This window comes from Micropterus salmoides, unplaced genomic scaffold, assembly GCF_014851395.1.
Source record: "Micropterus salmoides isolate LMB-PRFRI ecotype aquatic unplaced genomic scaffold, ASM1485139v1 Ms_hic_scaffold_1, whole genome shotgun sequence".
NCBI classification, from domain to species: Eukaryota; Metazoa; Chordata; class Actinopteri; order Centrarchiformes; family Centrarchidae; genus Micropterus; species Micropterus salmoides.
Window position 1 is genome coordinate 60,790,910 of NW_024040040.1, and position 18,235 is coordinate 60,809,144.

The 18,235-nt window shown below is 39.4% G+C and overlaps 1 pseudogene; it reads right to left on the reverse strand.

Annotated features, from left to right (window-relative positions):
- LOC119889559 overlaps nt 1–1,116 on the reverse strand; it is a 2,132-nt pseudogene extending 1,016 nt beyond the window's left edge.
- Between the last annotated feature and the right edge of the window lie 17,119 nt (nt 1,117–18,235).

The window sequence follows — 18,235 nt, forward strand, 5'->3', positions numbered from 1 at the left end:
CTGAAAGCCTTCCCACATTTTTCACAAGAATATGGTTTCTCACCTGTGTGGGTTCTTACATGGAGTTGCAACTGATGCTGGTTCTGAAAGCTTTCCACATGTTCACAAGCATACGGCTTCTCACCTGTGTGGGTTCTTATATGAGTTGCAAGTGATTGCTGGTTCTGAAGGCTTTCCCACATGTTTCACAAGCATACGGCTTCTCTCCTGTGTGGGTTCTTATATGAAGTTGCAAGTGATTGCTGATTCTGAAGGCTTTCCCACATGTTTCACAAGAATACGGCTTTTCGCCTGTGTGGGTTCTCACATGAGCTATCATGTTACTCCTTTGGCTAAAAGATTTTCTACATGTTTTGCAAGAATACGGCTTTTCACCGTGGGGTTCTCGTATGACTTATAAATTTTAGTGTCACGGAATCTTTTCCCACAGATTTTGCAAAGGTATGGCTTCTCACCTGTGTGGGACCTTTTATGAACATGCAAGTGTTCGCTGGTTCTGAAGTCTTTACCACATATTCACAAGAATACGGCTTCTCACCTGTGTGGGTTCTCACATGGGCTATCATGTTACTCCTTTGGCTAAAAGATTTTCTGCATGTATTGCAAGAATACGGCTTCTCACCTGTGTGGGTTCTTGTATGGTGTTGCAAGTGATCGCTGGTTCTGAAGTCTTTCCCACATGTTTCGCAAGAATATGGTTTCTCACCTGTGTGGGTTCTTATATGGCGTATCAATGCACTGCTAGTTTTGAAGTCTTTTAAACATGTTTTGCAAGAAAATTGCTTCTCACCTGTGTGAATTCTCAGGTGTTTCTGAAAATCTGACTTGGACTGAAAATCTTTTCCACATGTGTCACATGTGAAAGACTTTTACCTGTGTGAGGATCATGATGAACCTCTGACATGGTAGACTTGTGTACATTGTTTCTGGGGGTTCTGCTGTTGTGATCTTGATTCTTTTGTTTTGGCTCTGCATCTCTAGTTGATCCTGAGTCTTCATACTTGCCTCCTTTCTGATCTTGGCTCTCAGATACATGACAGTTGTGAGAGAGGACTGGTGGTCACTTTTCAGTTCTGCTTCACTGTGGTCACTTTCCTCATAAGTAGGAGTCAACATAAAGGTGTCAGTCTCCTGCTTCACTACAAGCTGCTCTCCCTCTGACTGTACAGAGTTCCTCCTGTTCCTCTTTAACCTGTGGAGGCTGTGGGTCCTCCTGGTCCAGACCGGGGATCCTCTCCTGAATCCAGAGCTGCTGGTCAGCCAGAACCTCCTCCTCCTTACAGACATGTTGCTGTGGGAGCTCTGGAGGGACAGAGAGAAAAAGGAACAGGCTAACCTTACTACTGTGATGGGAAAGAAATAAATGCAGAGACGCGGGAAAAGGAGTCCAAGTATATTGTATTTAAAACACTTTTAATTTTATATCAGTCTATTTCCTTTGTTTTGAGTTACTTATATAATGAATCTTTCCTCACCTATCCTGTGTAACTTTACTTCGGGTTTCCAAGCGATATCCAGCAGTCTGCGCTGACGATCGATCTCTTTCTCGTACTCGACGATAGTGTTTTTAAAAACTCTGAATATTTCTTCAGCAGCAGCAGTTAGTCGCTCGTTGACAAACTCTCTCAAACTCCCAACTGAAGACATTGTTGATTAATTACAAATGAAATAATTAGCGGAGTTACGACTACAATAACTCATTCTAGCGAAAGTCAAAATAAAAAGACGCTGCAAACGCTGGAGCTTGTATTGTTTACTTCCGCCGGATGTCACATTATTAAGTTCCGACAGCAGAAGTGCGGTAGCTTTTCGTTCCGCTTTCAACTGATGACATTTTATTCACTTGTGTTTATTGTCAGCAGTAACAAAAATCCTGTACTTGAATAAAAGTACAGATATATTTTCTAAATATTGCTCCACTAAAAGTAGAAGTCTTCAACTTAATTTTTTCTAGAGTAGAAACGTAGGCCTACCTAATCCACAGTGAAAATCATTAATTGTTATTTGATACAAAATAGTTCATCTTTAACCAATACCAACAGTAAAATCCTGCTTTCACATTAATGCATGAGTAATAACCTACTGATATAATACATAATAGTAGAACAATCACAGGGGACATTTTTCATTCTGCAGTGAGTAGCCTACATTTTCCTTATTATATTTACACATATGTACAGTAACCTTTTCAAATCAGTACTTTTACTTGTAACAGAGTATTTGTACAGTGAGGTATTAGTACTTTTACTTAAGTAATCTGAGTACTTTGTCCACCACTGTTCCTAATAGACCCCCAAGGTTTTATTTTCTTCCTGTCTGACTTTTTTTTTATTTACCTGTTCCTCTCCGTATAGGTCAGTGTGCCAAACTATGCAGACTGTTATTCTGACTGCTGAATCATTAATAGCTGCAGCATGTTTGTCTTATATAATTATATCTAGCCATTTTGCTACTATTACGGGTCAGAACAGTTGCGGCTGTGGTTGCGATCTGACATTTCTTTACCCCGTTAGAGGGAAGAATTTAAAAAGATGCGTGGCGCTGTGGGGAGGCCGCCAAATGCCCAAAAACAACCAATATGTTTGCCACCGGGCTGCCTCTTGACAATACATCATATGGGGTTCAGGTCAGGCGAGTTGGTGTGGCCATTCAAGCACAGTAATACCATGGTCAGCAAACCTAATGGTTTTGACCCTGTAGGCAGATGCCACGTCCTGCTGGAAAATGAAATCAGCATCTCCATAAAGATTTATGTGTAATTAATCTAGAATATGTCAAAGTTTCGTATTTTTTAAATCTGTAATATCAGCAGACTTTGGCATTTCCACAACAACAGCAACTTCGTTTTTTTATGTAAATTCTAGATTACATTTCCAATTTTAATGTATACTCTCCCCTAGTTTTTAAAGTTTTCAAAAAGTTCAAATAATTTTTTTAACCATTGTTTATGTATTATTGGCTTTTGTATTAGTGAAACCTATTTCTGATCATATATATATATATACACACACATTGATATTGATCTTGTATGCCTATCATTAAGTCACACCTACATTGATATCAAAAATTAACAAAAGTTTCTAATTTTAGATGAAGGCTAAAGCAAACCGATCATATAGAGACACAGATTGTCTGTACCACCCTGTTACCCATGAACCACCCCATCACAGGGTCATATTGTTAAAAAATAATTGAAAGGAAGTGAAATTTTCCATAAATGAATATTGAATAAAATTCTTGTTTTGTGGACTAATCAAATAAATGTAACTTTTATTAGACATTTTTAAGTGAATTAGAATTTTTTGTACGAACAATGAGGCCACTGATATGTTGTCATATTTCAAGATTGAAAATCTAAGAATAATAAAAAATTATTAAATTACATATTTTATATTGATGGTTTCTAACAAAAGGACATTTTACTAGTACATTTTTAAAATGTATTTCTTGTATTACTACTCAAAGGGTGTACATATTATCCGTGACGAGGTGGTACAAGAATGGCTCCCATGTCTCAATAAAAAGGATAGGAAGAAAAGGATTTTGTGCATGAGGTGGGAAAATATGTTTTCTGAGGGGTTTAACATATCTTTATAAATTGTAAGTAAAAAAAAGTTTGCTCTGGATGAAAATTTGGAAAATGGAATTTGGAAAAAATTTGGATAAAAAATGGCACCCCTTTCATAGAATGACTCATGCCACTATCAAAGCTACCTGGGCTTCTATAACACCTCAGCAGTGCCATGGGCTGATTGCCTTCATGTCATGTCGCATTGATGCAGTATTTCATGCAAAAGGACCTCAGACCAAGTACTGAGTGCATAAAACATTTTTCAGAACTTTTCAAAAGGTTGACATTTCTGTATTATAAATTCTTTATTTTAATATTCTAATATTTTGAGATGCACATGTAGGTTCCATTTAATCAATTGTAACAATCATTACAACAGGAAGGAGAACCACCCGGTCACATCCCTTACCACCAAGTTTTATTGTGACGAGGTGGTAAATTTCTAAAATGGCTGCAGTTCTCTATGTGGTTAAATTCCTGACCTAGCATACATGTATTCAATGTGAAATATCATTTTCTTTGCATTAATAGTGTAAAAATTTGAATAAAAATCAGTTTTCCCAATCTATTTTGCATGACAGGGTGGTTGGTTTGAGCTTGACAGACCCTGTCTAACATAAAAAATTAACAAATAAACAATGTAAATCAATCTCAGTACATGCCTGCCCTTGTTCTAGGCAGCACCAAAAGCTCAAATGATGTCACTTCCTCTTTGTGATGTCATTTAAAGCAAGATTTTTTTGGGCCAGAACAAGTTAGTATGACGGGGTGGTAAGTCAAACTGAGCGTCGAACAAAAATAATAAAATATTTACAAAAACTAATGTTTTCTTGAATAAACAGGGACACAAATATAATCCTGAAAATAATCATGGTTTGAAAAAAATAGTAATAGTATGTTATTCTTTAGAAATAGTATTTTATTAAATATCATTCAATTCAATTCAATTCAATTTTATTTATAAAGCGCCAAATCACAACAACAATTATCTCTCAGCGCTTTTCATAAAAGACCAGGTCTATCATGCTAACAAGAACAATTTAATTAATAGCTTTAAGCTTTGGAAACACACTTTGGGATATTTTTGTAACTTATACATCTCATCAAACGTTGCGGACCCAAATGGCACCCGTTTCATAGAATGACTCAGCTGTAGTACCCTGCACAGAGCAGGCACAGGCACTTGAAGGAGTAAAGGAGAGCTGTGGCCGCTGACAGGCAGAGGAGGAGGCAACGGCGTCGCCAGGTCATGTTTTGACTGTAGCCCCGAATGTAACTCAACAACAGCAACAAAAATATTTTCCATGTTAACATGCATACAGATACAGTTAACATGCAGATAAGAGCTAAGGGTAAGAGCGGAAGCTACTCGCAATAATATTGCTACGTTTTGTATGAAGTTCACGTAACGTGACCCCCCGCCGTTTCCCAGCCTGCCTGCGAGTAAGCACGAGAGGGGAGAGAGAGAGAGAGACAGCGCAATGCTCACAGCTTCAGGGCTTGTCCACAACTTCTGAATTGTCTCTAGCAAAATTGTAATCAATAGCCAACATTTACATATGTGTTGTCGGTTAGTGTCTAGTCAGTGTATTATCACAAACGGTTGAGAGTCGCCGCAAAGTAGTGAGACAATATCATGACACCTGACGCTCAGGGTAGCGCTCGTGCTGCCGTTTCTGTCCCCCTCGCTGTGAGACACTACTGTTTCATTGTCTCCAGGATGCTTCATTCCCTCTAAAGCGGCTGTGAGCTGCACTTTGAAAGTGAACATTTGTGTGGAATCGTGGTGATATTTCTGTGTGATCACAAGTGTTTTCAGGTTCGGTTTTCTTTCTCTGGTGAAGAGCAGTGCGCTCGAGTATAGGCTACAAGTTAAATAATTTATTTACATAAAAAAATGTGCAACAATCGTCCCATAAAGCATAGGCCAATACTGACATTGTTCTGGCCCAGTGACATCTCTTACAGCCCCGACTCCCTCCCCCTCTGCTCGAGCTGTTTCTTGTGTTGTGGGTCAAAAAAATAAGTATTCGCCAAATGCGCGAAAATAACCGATTTATAGATATAAACTAAAAAAAAAGAATAAGCTACTGATTACTACATTACATTCTATTATATTTTTATATTCTGAATTATCATCTGCCACCTATATTTTGTCCTTCCCTTTATAAAACTAAAGACATTTCCACCATAAATTGATGCAGAAAATGTCTCCAGAATTCAGGAAATTAAGTGTTTAATGCTCAGAATCTTCAGGGGGAGGACCCCCAGACGCCCCAATATTTAATTAATAAATACTTTTTTTACTTTATTAAAATTGATTAAGCTAATTTATCATTGAGGTGAAAAGGTGCCATATGCACATTAACAACGACTTTAGGCTACTTCAGGCATGCCTGCATGTATGTAGACTCAGCTGGGACTAAATTGTATGAGAAAGGTTGATCTACAGGACAAACAATCCAGAATGCCTGATAGCCTTACTGCATTATATTACACTATATATTTTTTATTTTGAATTGTCACCTCAGACATTTCCTCAATAAATTGGTTCAAAAAATTCACCAGAATGCAGGAAATTAAGTGTTTAAAGCCCAGATTTTTCAGGGGGAGGACCCCCAGACCCCCCTCTTAAATATTTTTTAAAACATTTTTTATCAGTAGTAATTATAAAAATCATAATAAATGTATTTATATGGCCTATGATATTTAATAATTAAAATGTAGCTCAATGATTTATATGGTTCAGTTTGACTAATGGCATAACAAGGCAGCAGTTTTTGAGGGTTGATACAAGTCTCCAGAATGTAGGAAATAAATAAGTGTTTAATGTTTACAATCTTCTGGGGGAGTACCCCCAGACCCCCTCAACTATTTCGTCAAAAACAATTTTTGTCCAAAATACTAAGCCTATTTAAATATATTATTGTCTTGTTGTCATGGTCCCACTATTTGTGCAGTGTCAAGTCTCATGGGCTAAGAGTTTTGTCAAACGCCTAATCTTAAAAGCAAGGATAGTGTATTGGTGAGGGGTGTCCGAAAGATTTTGGTGGGCCGCCTGGGCCTAAAATGCCAGGGCTGATTTTTTGTCCCAGTCCAACCCTGGCCAGCTAGGCAACATATTTCTACATCAATGTACATGCAGAACAGGTTTTACTATATGATCATATATGTATTATTTTAATTTAAATACATGCAAATATACTTTTTGTTGCCTTTTAGTTTATGGTTTACCATTTACAGTGTGTGCTTCTATCGGAGATGCCATTGTTTTGTGACGTCACTCAGCTGCTACTCTGAAGTCGGGGTACATATTTTTTCTCCGAGTTCACAAATAGGAAATCCGACTTCTAGTGGCCTTCCAGGATAGTTTTTGTATTTGGAGATCGGAAATTTCCGAGTTCCAAGTTGCCTGGAACGCGGCATTATACCTGCAGCTGATTAGAGGCAACCAGCTGCAGCTGCTAGACTGACGTCACAGCACCGGCACATACTTGGAGAGAGCGCAGGGATTTATTTATATGAAAGGAAACAACACTCATGTGACAAGTGACAGTTCAAAATGTGAATACATAACAGAATATAATGCAGTAATCAGTAGCTTGTTTTTTGTTTAGCTTAAGTAACTTTTTTTTAGCAATGTTATACTTCTATACTTACATTGCATTGTATGTTTTCTTTTTTGCAAATAAACTAAACTAGCAGTGCATTGATACGCCATATACACTTTCGATACCATAAAATAAATTTATTCATCCAGCTCGGGCATCAAAAGTGCACTATTTATTAGATGTTTTATTTGTTGTGTGCTATGCTTGACGCAACCCTGTTTCTAATACTCAGGAACCACTAAAAGTATATTGTAAAATATTTGTTTAATAAATCCTTTACCACTAAGTAAAGAAATATACATTTACATTGATTACTCATTTAATTTTAGATAAGACTTTACTTATATTAATTTAAGCAACTTTTTAAATATATCTTGCCCAACTTGTAAATTGTTACGAGTGTTCTTTTACTAATTTCAGTATTTATTCTAAAATTTTTGCTGAAATACATTATGCATTTAATTATTCAAACAATTCAAAGGACAATAGGTTAAGCCCTTGTGAGCTGAGAAAAATCATTTTAGATTAATTTAATAAAAATTATATGGTAACAGGGTTGCAAATCAAAGCTAATTCTAGCTTTTTCTCAGGAATAGATGGTAGATATGGAATGAAGTGTTACACTCAAGGTCAAGGACAGACTCAGTTATATAAATAAAACAAATGTTTCTTATTCAGATAATATATATGTAAATATATATAAATATAATATATGAGTAACAGGGTTGCATTGGTTACAGTAACACACTCAATCATGCACTGTAAAAAAGAAAATATCCCGTTGTTCTTAACGGAACAAAACTGTAAATAAGTTTACAGTACAACCTGTAAATTGTACAGTTTAGAATTGTTATTTACAAAAAGATACATTTTAAATCTGTAAATTCAACAGCTCTTTTCTGCTGAATTAGCATTAGCATGCTGCTACTGAACAAATTTTTTCAGCAATATTTACATGCAGTTGTTGCTTATTATACACTGAATCCCATTCAATTTAACTTCCTCTGGAGCGTGTGGCTTCCTCCAGCAACTTAAGTTAACTTCGTCAACTCGAATAGTTCACCTGTCACCTGTTCTGCTCCTCTCCGTGTACACACACACACACACACACACACACACACACACACAGAGCACCCAAAGCTGAAACTGTGCTGCTATCTTTTGTACGGTATGCTGCAAAGTTAATAATGTTGGGTTATTGTTTCTTATTTCATGGGCTATATGGGATTTTGGAGCAATGCGTATAATAGTTTTTAAAAAGAATGTATTACATTTTAGGAGTTCAATAGTTTAATTTGTCCTAAGGCAATGAGTAATCCTTTTAAATAATTGTGATCTCAATATTGACCAAAATAATTAGCAGCCCTACATGAATATTTAATTCATGAAATTATAGAACATCTGTTGTGTGAAACTGCACCTCTACCTTCTTTCTGTACATGCTAATGCTTCATTCAATAAATTTTCTTATAAAAACTTTTGAAATGGTTTTTAAATTTGGTGAAGAGCGCATTATGACTTGTTAAGGACTCAAAACTCAAAGTTTAAGACTTGGACTAGACTTGGACTTCTTGGTACTTGACATGAGACTTGACTCGGACTTGCCAGTCATGATCGGTCTGGACTTGGAAGTCGACTTGAGTGCTAAGACTTGAGACTTGACTCGGACTTGTAAAACGATGACTTGGTCCCACCTCTGCTATTTTGTTAATTATGTGACATATATTAAAGCATAACATTATTACAGCACAGTGATGTTGTGCTACGTTATAGTTTTAACACAGCCGTACTGTAACTTTAGTCCCGCTAGTGTTTACAGCTAGTTCTTTGTCCGCTCCACTTCAGAGCCCTGACAGGGTTCTACCGAGACCTGAATTACCTCCGAGGTCGTCTCCTCTCCAGAACAAACAGACCCGGTTATTAAAACATTAAAAACGTTAACGTTAGCCCTGTGGTGTGTTACAGCTAACAGCTAATCCAGGTCCGCCAGAGAACGCAACATAACTTTTACTTTTTATTTATCAACAGAGCCGTGCTGTTGTTTCACAGCTCCTGATTGGTAACAACCTGGTCGTGTTTGAGAGCGATGTGCTCATGTTTGTTTCTCTGTCTGCAGAATCCAGACCTGATGTGGCCCATTCTGCGTCCAGACCTGCCAAACTGCTGCGTTTATATGTGTTTATTTCTCTGTTCCTCTCTCTGTGCTGGAGTTCTTTAAGAACTTGGTGGCTTAATCCAGATTATTATTAAATTGGTTGAATTTTAATAAGAGTGTGTTTATTCATACAGTGTATCAGGCTTATTACTTCTATATACGCAAATCTGATATTAATATTTTACTCATGGATAGAGACATTAGGCTGCTGTATGAATGAGCACTTTAGAGATCATGATAGTAATTATATATGAGCCTTTATACGGCAGGTCTGGTTGTATACTTTTGAAAAGGGAAGGATTTAGCTGGAGTAGTGGATTGCATGTAGACAAATATTTCTGTGGTTTTTACATGGTTTGAATTTGGTTGTGGGCCCAGGGGGGTTTATATAATGATGATAGAGAGTGATCAAGTGGTGCATTATACTTCATACTACCGTCAATTAAAGCAAGACAGGCAGTGTTTGAGAACGGCGCTGTTTTTTAATCGCCCACTAGAGGGCTGCAGTGACCACAATAACCAGCCTAGTTCAAATGAACGAAATGAACGAAATGACTCAACAAAAGATTTGAAGATTGGAGTCTGTCAAAAGCATCGAACTTGCCATCACTACCGCAAAGTAGCCTACACCCTTGTTCTAAAGCAGACAGTCAAGTTGTTATGGTCGGTTGGACAAAGAGGACCCAAAAGCAACGCTCAGGATGAACAGGTTTTATTGAGGGGAAAAAGGGGTTGAGGGAGTGGAGGTGAGGGAGAGGCGGACGCTGAGGAAACACTGGCACGGGGAACCGAGGAGAGTGAGACAAGGGAGGCACTGAGGACCGAGGAAGTAAGGAGGCACGGGAGAACTGACCCGGGAGGGTTGGTGGAGGAGTGTGGTGGCAGGCTGACTGGCTAGGCACGGGGAAGAGCTGGGAGGACGCCGTGGAAGAGGTCCGAGGGGAGAGGGCAGGGAGGCGAGCCCACCTGACACTACAGAGGACGGAGGTGAGTGAACCTGGAGAGAAGACAGACAGACAGACAGGGTTAGACGCAGGGAAAACAAAGTACAGGGAAACAGATTACTCAGGGGCTAGAGCGATGAGGTGGCACGAGGTTAGGAGAAATGACGATCAAGCAGGGACGGACCCAGTCCAGTCCAGAGGCGCAGGCCTGTTGCCCCAGTGTGGGATTTGCCGCTGTTTACGCGCCTTAACCCAAGCCCCGTTTTGGCCTTTGGAGAGATCTGAGTTGACCTGAGATTCCTTTCAGCTAAGGTAGCCTTGCTCCTGGCTCTGACATCGGCCAAGAGTTTCAGCGATCTGGCTGCCCTCTCTGTGGCTCCGTCATGTCTCAAGATTCAGGGCGACAGCAGCTTGGCTGTTCTGCGCCCTAACCCAGTGTTCATGCCTAAAAGCACTACGTTTTCAGTCGCAGGTCATCACCCTGTCCTGTTATGTGCGCTGTTTGCAGCGTCTGTTTGTGCACTACAGGGAGTGGTCCAAGGGACTTCCCCTGTCAGCGCAGTGCCTGTCTCACTGGCTGTGCGATGCCATTTCCCAGGCTTACGTGTCTGCCGGTGAATCTCCCCCGACTGGCATCAGAACGCACTCCACGAGAGGCGTCTCCTCCTCAGTGGCATTGCACGGTGGGATGACAGTGGACGACATCTGCACGGCGGCCTCTTGGTCGTCCCCATGCTCTTTCGTCCATTTCTACAAGCGGGATGTCTCCCTTTTCCCTCTGACTCACTCAGAACTGTGTTTTGGCTGAGTGATTCTCCTTGTGAGCGTGCGGTGTGCCCTCTCCCACGGGACGGTGTGGGGGGGCGGCCACTGCTTATGTGGCCCTGCCTTGTGCGCAGCTGATGCGGTTGCTGTCGTGATCCCACCTGCGTCTGTACGGCTGCAGGCCCCCCCACCCAGTTTCCCGACTTACGTATGGCCTCCCATGCCACGCCATCGGTGCTCGCGCGCACGCCGACACCAATGCCACCATTATAGCTCTGGGCAGGTGAGTTGTGCTTGGTGGTACAGTATGGGCCAGTGAGGCGTTGACTCATCCTGCTTCGCATCTAACCCAATAGCGATAGCCTTAGAGGGCGAAGCCTATACAAAATAGAACGGGGGTTACGTACTGTAACTTGCATTCTATGAGTGTAGGCGGAGCCCTCTAAGTTGAAGGTTCCAGTACGTAACCCCCGGTGCAGACTGTCACTGCCACCACAACACAAGTTTAAAGAAAATAAATTGTTTACCTGAGCATAAGATGTGGCTCGCCATGTTGTCACTCGTCACACACACGCAGGTCTGGCTGCCGGCAAAGTGGGTGGCGGCTGTGCGCAGCTGGGCACAAACAGGAACTTAGCCAAGCTGGCTGCTACCACGATTATTACGCCGTCCAACAAAAGGACAGAATCAATCTCTGCTGCTCAGTAAGTGGACAAGGCAGAGTTTGAAATTCAAACACAGGCGTTCATTTTTATGGAATGTAAAATTTACTTTGAAAATCCTCACAGTTAAATTTCAAAGATAATACATTTTTCTGTTATGGAAAAATACTTAAACATTATTGTTTGATCATTTACAATTGATTGACATCATGACACAATAAAGAGCTGATGAACAGCTAACAAAGACAGTTTCTTCAAACCAACACCCTAAAATTTCAATTTAAACATGTAAATCTACCCAGTACAAAATCATAATGGTGTATCTTTCAATCCAGTTACAGGATGTGAGCCAAAGCTGCACACACATATTTTAATTTCATATACAAAATGGTATTTATATCTATTTTTACACACAAAGCAGTTTTTGCACATTTGCAGATCATTTCCTGTCAATTTGCAGGTCACGTTACATTTGTGACTTCCTTTTTACGCATTTGTGGAATTTTGTCCACTCTGTACCACAGAGATCTGTAAACAGAGATCTGTCCATGTGAGAGCAGTTTATTAGCTACACCAGCAGGTGGCGGTAGCGACATTGCATACAGTGATAAAGTATTCAATAGTAAACTATGTACAGCAAAATTTAGACTGAGGAAAGTCCAGTGTTCCAGCAGAAGCAGAAGTTGTTGTCTCCTACAGATGACCCACGGTACTGCAATGGATATTCTTACAACTCATGAGAGGCAATGTCGCTACCGCCACCTGCTGGTGTAGCTAATAAACTGCTCTCACGTACATATCTCTGTTTACAGATCTCTGTGGTACGGAGTGTGTAAATGACCTTTATTAATCTCAGCATCTTTGAAATACTGGTTGTTTTATATGCTAATTCATATCATATGGTATCTTCTGAAGTTAGGTCATTATTTGGCACATTATTTTAAATTTTAATGTCAGGGCTTTTATTTTGAAGGCGTCTTGCCGGAAAAGAGAAAACGGTCAACAATCAATCTTTTTTGTTTGTTTAGCACCCAGCTGAAAAGGGTACAAGGTTTGTTATAATTTCGTTTCATGTGCTGTTTAATGTTCAGTCACATGGTGGTGCCTTTTCATCATTTCATCAGAGTTTTATGCTATTGTGTTTAAGCTAGCAAGATATGCTATTGTATGCTATTTTACCTCAATGAAGGTAGTTCTATTGGTCTTAAAGGGCAATTATCCCGGTAGAGTTTGCTTGGTAGTACAGTGTAAAGAAACGCAGCATATGTCTGTTTTACAGTAACTGCAAACTATGGTTAAATAAGGTTAAAGCTGCATATGTGACATAAAATACACTGCTCAAAAAAATAAAGGGAACACTAAAATAACACATCCTAGATCTGAATGAATGAAATAATCTCATTAAATACTCCTTCTTTACATAGTTGAATGTGCTGACAACAAAATCACACAAAAATTACTTAATAACTTTGATGTAATGTCCTTAAAACAATGAGGCTCAGTAGTGTGTGTGGCCTCCACGTGCCTGTATGACCTCCCTACAACGCCTGGGCCTGCTCCTGATGAGGTGGCGGATGGTCTCCTGAGGGATCTCCTCCCAGACCTGGACTAAAGCATCCGCCAACTCCTGAACAGTCTGTGGTGCAACGTGGCGTTGGTGGATGGAGCGAAACATGATGTCCCAGATGTGCTCAGTTGGATTCAGGTCTGGGGAACGGACGGGCCAGTCCATAGCATCAATGCCTTCCTCTTGCAGGAACTGCTGACACACTCCAGCCACATGAGGTCTAGCATTGTCTCGCATTAGGAGGAACCCAGGGCCAACCGCACCAGCATTTGGTCTCACAAGGGGTCTGAGGATCTCATCTTGGTACCTAATGGCAGTCAGGCTACCTCTGGCGAGCACATGGAGGGCTGTGCGGCCCCCCAAAGAAATGCCACCCCACACCATCACTGACCCACCGCCAAACCGGTCATGCTGGAGGATGTTGCAGGCAGCAGAACGTTCTCCACGGCGTCTCCAGACTCTGTCACGTCTGTCACATGTGCTCAGTGTGAACCTGCTTTCATCTGTGAAGAGCACAGGGCGCCAGTGGCGAATTTGCCAATCTTGGTGTTCTCTGACAAATGCCAAACGTCCTGCACGGTGTTGGGCTGTAAGCACAACCCCCACCTGTGGACGTCGGGCCCTCATACCACCCTCATGGAGTCTGTTTCTGCCCGTTTGAGCAGACACATGCACATTTGTGGGGCTCTGGCAGTGCTCCTCCTGCTCCTCCTTGCACAAAGGCGGAGGTAGCGGTCCTGCTGCTGGGTTGTTGCCCTCCTACGGCCTCCTCCACGTCTCCTGATGTACTGGCCTGTCTCCTGGTAGCACCTCCATGCTCTGGACACTACGCTGACAGACACAGCAAACCTTCTTGCCACAGCTCGCATTGATGTGCCATCCTGGATGAGCTGCACTACCTGAGCCACTTGTGTGGGTTGTAGACTCCGTCTCATGCTACCACTAGAGTGAAAGCACCGCCAGCATTCAAAAGTGACCAAAACATCAGCCAGGAAGCATAGGAACTGAGAAGTGGTCTGTGGTCACCACCTGCAGAACCACTCCTTTATCGGGGGTGTCTTGCTAATTGCCTATAATTTCCACCTGTTGTCTTTTCCATTTACACAACAGCATGTGAAGTTGATTGTCAATCAGTGTTGCTTCCTAAGTGGACAGTTTGATTTCACAGGAGTGTGATTGACTGTGATTGATTTTCCCTTTATTTTTTTGAGCAGTGTACTTTTATTAAAAATTAATTAAGAAGTTTATTATGCTTACTTATAGCACTCTTATCAGAGGTTGTCACTAAGCTAACAGGTTAAAAAAGGTGATATTTCATGATTGGAATATAAAAGGATAATATATGCTTTTATTTTTATCTTTCGTAGCTACTTTCAAGGTGTATTCAGGTTTATGGAGCTACAGTATCGTCCTATTTACCCCTGAATAAAGCCATTGTGAACCATCAGTAAAAGCGTAGACCATCATTCAGCCGGGGATGCTACAGAGTGGACAAAATTCCACAAATGCGTAAAAGGAAGTCACAAATATAACGTGACCTGCAAATTGACAGGAAATGATCCGCAAATGTGCAAAAACTGTTTTGTGTGAAAAAATAGATCCACAAATGTGTAAATATTACAGCTGCCACCACCCCCACCTGTATTTGCCTGGGCTTTTAAGTAGGCTATGTGGTATGCTGAGCAGGCTGTGCAAGCCCACGCGGAGGATTGGCTGCATGAGGAGAGAAGTTCCCGCCTACTTCCTGGGTTTCCGGTGACCATGCCATCGATTGGTGCGGTGTGCTACTATGGGCCAATCAAAGGGCGACAGTGACGACCACCACCTGCTTAAAAACCTGCTGGGGCTGCCTTTTGAGGCAGCAATCTGACCTGAGTTGCTTGCCTTGGGAACACATGTCTCAGAGCTTGTAGTAGTGTTTTGTAACCTGTGCCAGACTTTGTGTCTTGACTGTGTTTCACTGTGTGAAGGTAAGGGGTGGGCCAGGTTTAAGCTTAGATATAACTGACACCTTTCTTGCACACACCATAGTTGTTTTATGTTAGTTTTCACCAGGTTCAGGGGTGCTGTGTGTTTTGGGTTTTTTCAAATTCTGTAGGTTAGTGAGCTTTTGGTTTATTCTTGTTTTTGTTAGTACCTCTGTAGAGCAGTAATCCTCCTTTTGAGGATCTCCTTTTGTTATAATTGTTTGTTGATTTCCACAGCACCCATTGGCCCATCCTCTGTTTGTGCTCCACTTGCGTTACTTCAAATAAATATCCTTTCAAACCAACAACATCTGGTTTATGTTTATGTCCCAATATCCCTAGACACCTCGGGACGTAACAGTAAATAACACTTTGTATGTGAAATTAAAATATGTGTGTACAGAGTAAATTTTACATATTTGCATAATGCACTGTATTTTTGTGGATATGATTTTACACAACACAAATATACATATTTGTAGATAGTGAAATATTTGCGCATCATAGTACATATTTGGATTTTATTATAAAATCTTCCATAGTTTTTGTACATATTCTCATCTGTAAATTATAACATATGAATTTGTAAAATGTAATACAGTTTCTTTCTGTAAATCAAATCTACCTGACAAAAAACACAATTTTGACACTCTTACGTTGTAATTTTTACTGCATTGTATTGTTGTATGTATTCTTACTTTAAAATGAACAGTTGTGTTTGGTTCAGTGTTTTGCAAAATATTTCTGAAACATTACTTCACTGTTTTTTTTATTAACAGTATTTTTATGTCATGATTTTACAGTAATTTACTGTTAATTCCACAGACTTATTTTACAGTGGGCTAAAAAGATTGAAAAAATATGAAATAGAAAAGAGGACTCGGTGATGTGACTGTTTTTTCTCTTGCTCTGACAGGCTAAATGGGTTTCAGTAATGCACACATGTTGTGGGACACAACTTCTGTGCATAAATACTATTCTTTAAAATATGTTCAATAAAATATGTTTCAAAAAATGTTTAAACAATTATAAAAGACATATCAAGAAATGATGATACAAAAAAAGTAGATTTAAAATTTTAACTGTTATATTTGACATGCAAATTGATCATAAAGAAGGAGGGACAAGAGAAAAATGGCATTTTAGGGGGTGCTGGAAAGCTATTTTGCATTATACATTATATTTTGGAGCCACTTTTTCTACAACTATTTACATTTCGATTCGAATGATTCACACAACAAGTGCATGTTTTAGTATTGTGTACATGTATTATTTATAATTTAATGGGTGGGACAGAAAATGTCCTCCAATTCTGGAATGACCCTTTTAAAAACTCTGAATATTTCTTCAGCAGCAGCAGTTAGTCGCTCGTTGACAAACTCTCTCAACTGAAGACGTTGCTGAATTACAATGAAATAATTAGCGCCGCTCCGACTACAATAACTTCCAGCTAATTCAAAGGAAGCGGCTAACACTGGAACTTGTATTGTTTACTTTCGCCTGATGTCACACTGTTAAGTTCCGACAGCCGAAGTGCAGGAGCTTTTTTTCCCGCTTTTTAACTGATGACATTTTATTCAAAACTTGTGTTTATTATCAGCAGTGGTGGATGAAGTACACAAATCCTGTAGTTGAGTAAAGGTACAATACATTTGCTAAATATTACTCCACTAAAAGTAGAAGTCTTCAATTTAAATTTCTACTCAAGTACAAAAGTACCTGCTTTTAAAATACTTCACTATAGCATAAGATATAACTTTATGAATCGCCTGTAGGGAAACTTTCAGTTGACAAAGCAGCTCAAATGAAATGAAAGAACTGATGTAGTATTATAGAAGTACCAACACACTACTTACACTATACAATCAATAATAATTATTTACAACCATTTACAACCAGATAAATGTCTGAAATTAAATGAAATCAGGAATAGTCTCTCAGTTTGGTGCTGTGGTGTTGTGGAGCCTGATGGCTGATGGCACAAATGAGCCCCCAAAGCGCTTTAAGGCATATATTCCAATTCTCTACTTTTCTGAATACTTTATCCTGTTTATTTTAAAGGTTCCATTACGGTGGTCAATATCAATATTAAAGTTATTGATATTGACCACCGTCCTCCTTCCTTTATATCTTTAACCATACTGCTTTTCTTCATGTAATGTGGTCTGTTTCTCCAAGTGATATTTAAGTTGATTTGATTGATAGCTTGTCATGCTTGATAGTAAAGAAATAATTAGCAGTGGTACGTTTTCTTATTATTTCCGTTTTATGGCGGTTGTAAGCATGATTATTAAAAGGTGCATACCGCCACCTCCTGTACTGGAGTATGTTGGATGGGACTACTTTATATCATCATAATATTAAAAAAATAAATATAAAACCCACTAAATCCTATTATATATCCCTTAATCCTTCAGGAGGTATTGCACAGCATCCTTCTGCGTATCCTTAGTATTTTTTCAAATACTGTACTTAAATACACATTGGAGATACTTGTTTTTTTGAGTATTTTCTTTTCATGCCACTTTCTACTTCTGCTCCACTACAAGGAGATATTATACTCTTTACTTCACTACATTTATCTGACAGCTTCAGTTACTTTACAAAGGAAGATTTTCACACAAAAAATATGAAGAATTTAAAAAAAAAATATGATGATTAAACTACCCAACAGTTTATACAAGTACAGCTAGTGTATTAGAGGATTGATAGAAATGTAAATGGCAAAAGGCATTTTGATAATCTTTTAATTCATTTTTTATGTTAAAACATTTCATGGTTCCAACTGCACAAACATGAAGATTTGCTGCTTTTTCTTTAGATTATTTTAATGTATTTTTAATCATTTCCAGGTTAATCAGGTTAAGACTGATAAAACAAGCATTGTGAAGGTGTTACTTTGGGCTATGAGCAACTGTGACAAGATTTCCTAATATTTCCATAGTTTTTACAATTGAATCAGCAGATTAATCCATAAAAAAATCATCATTAAC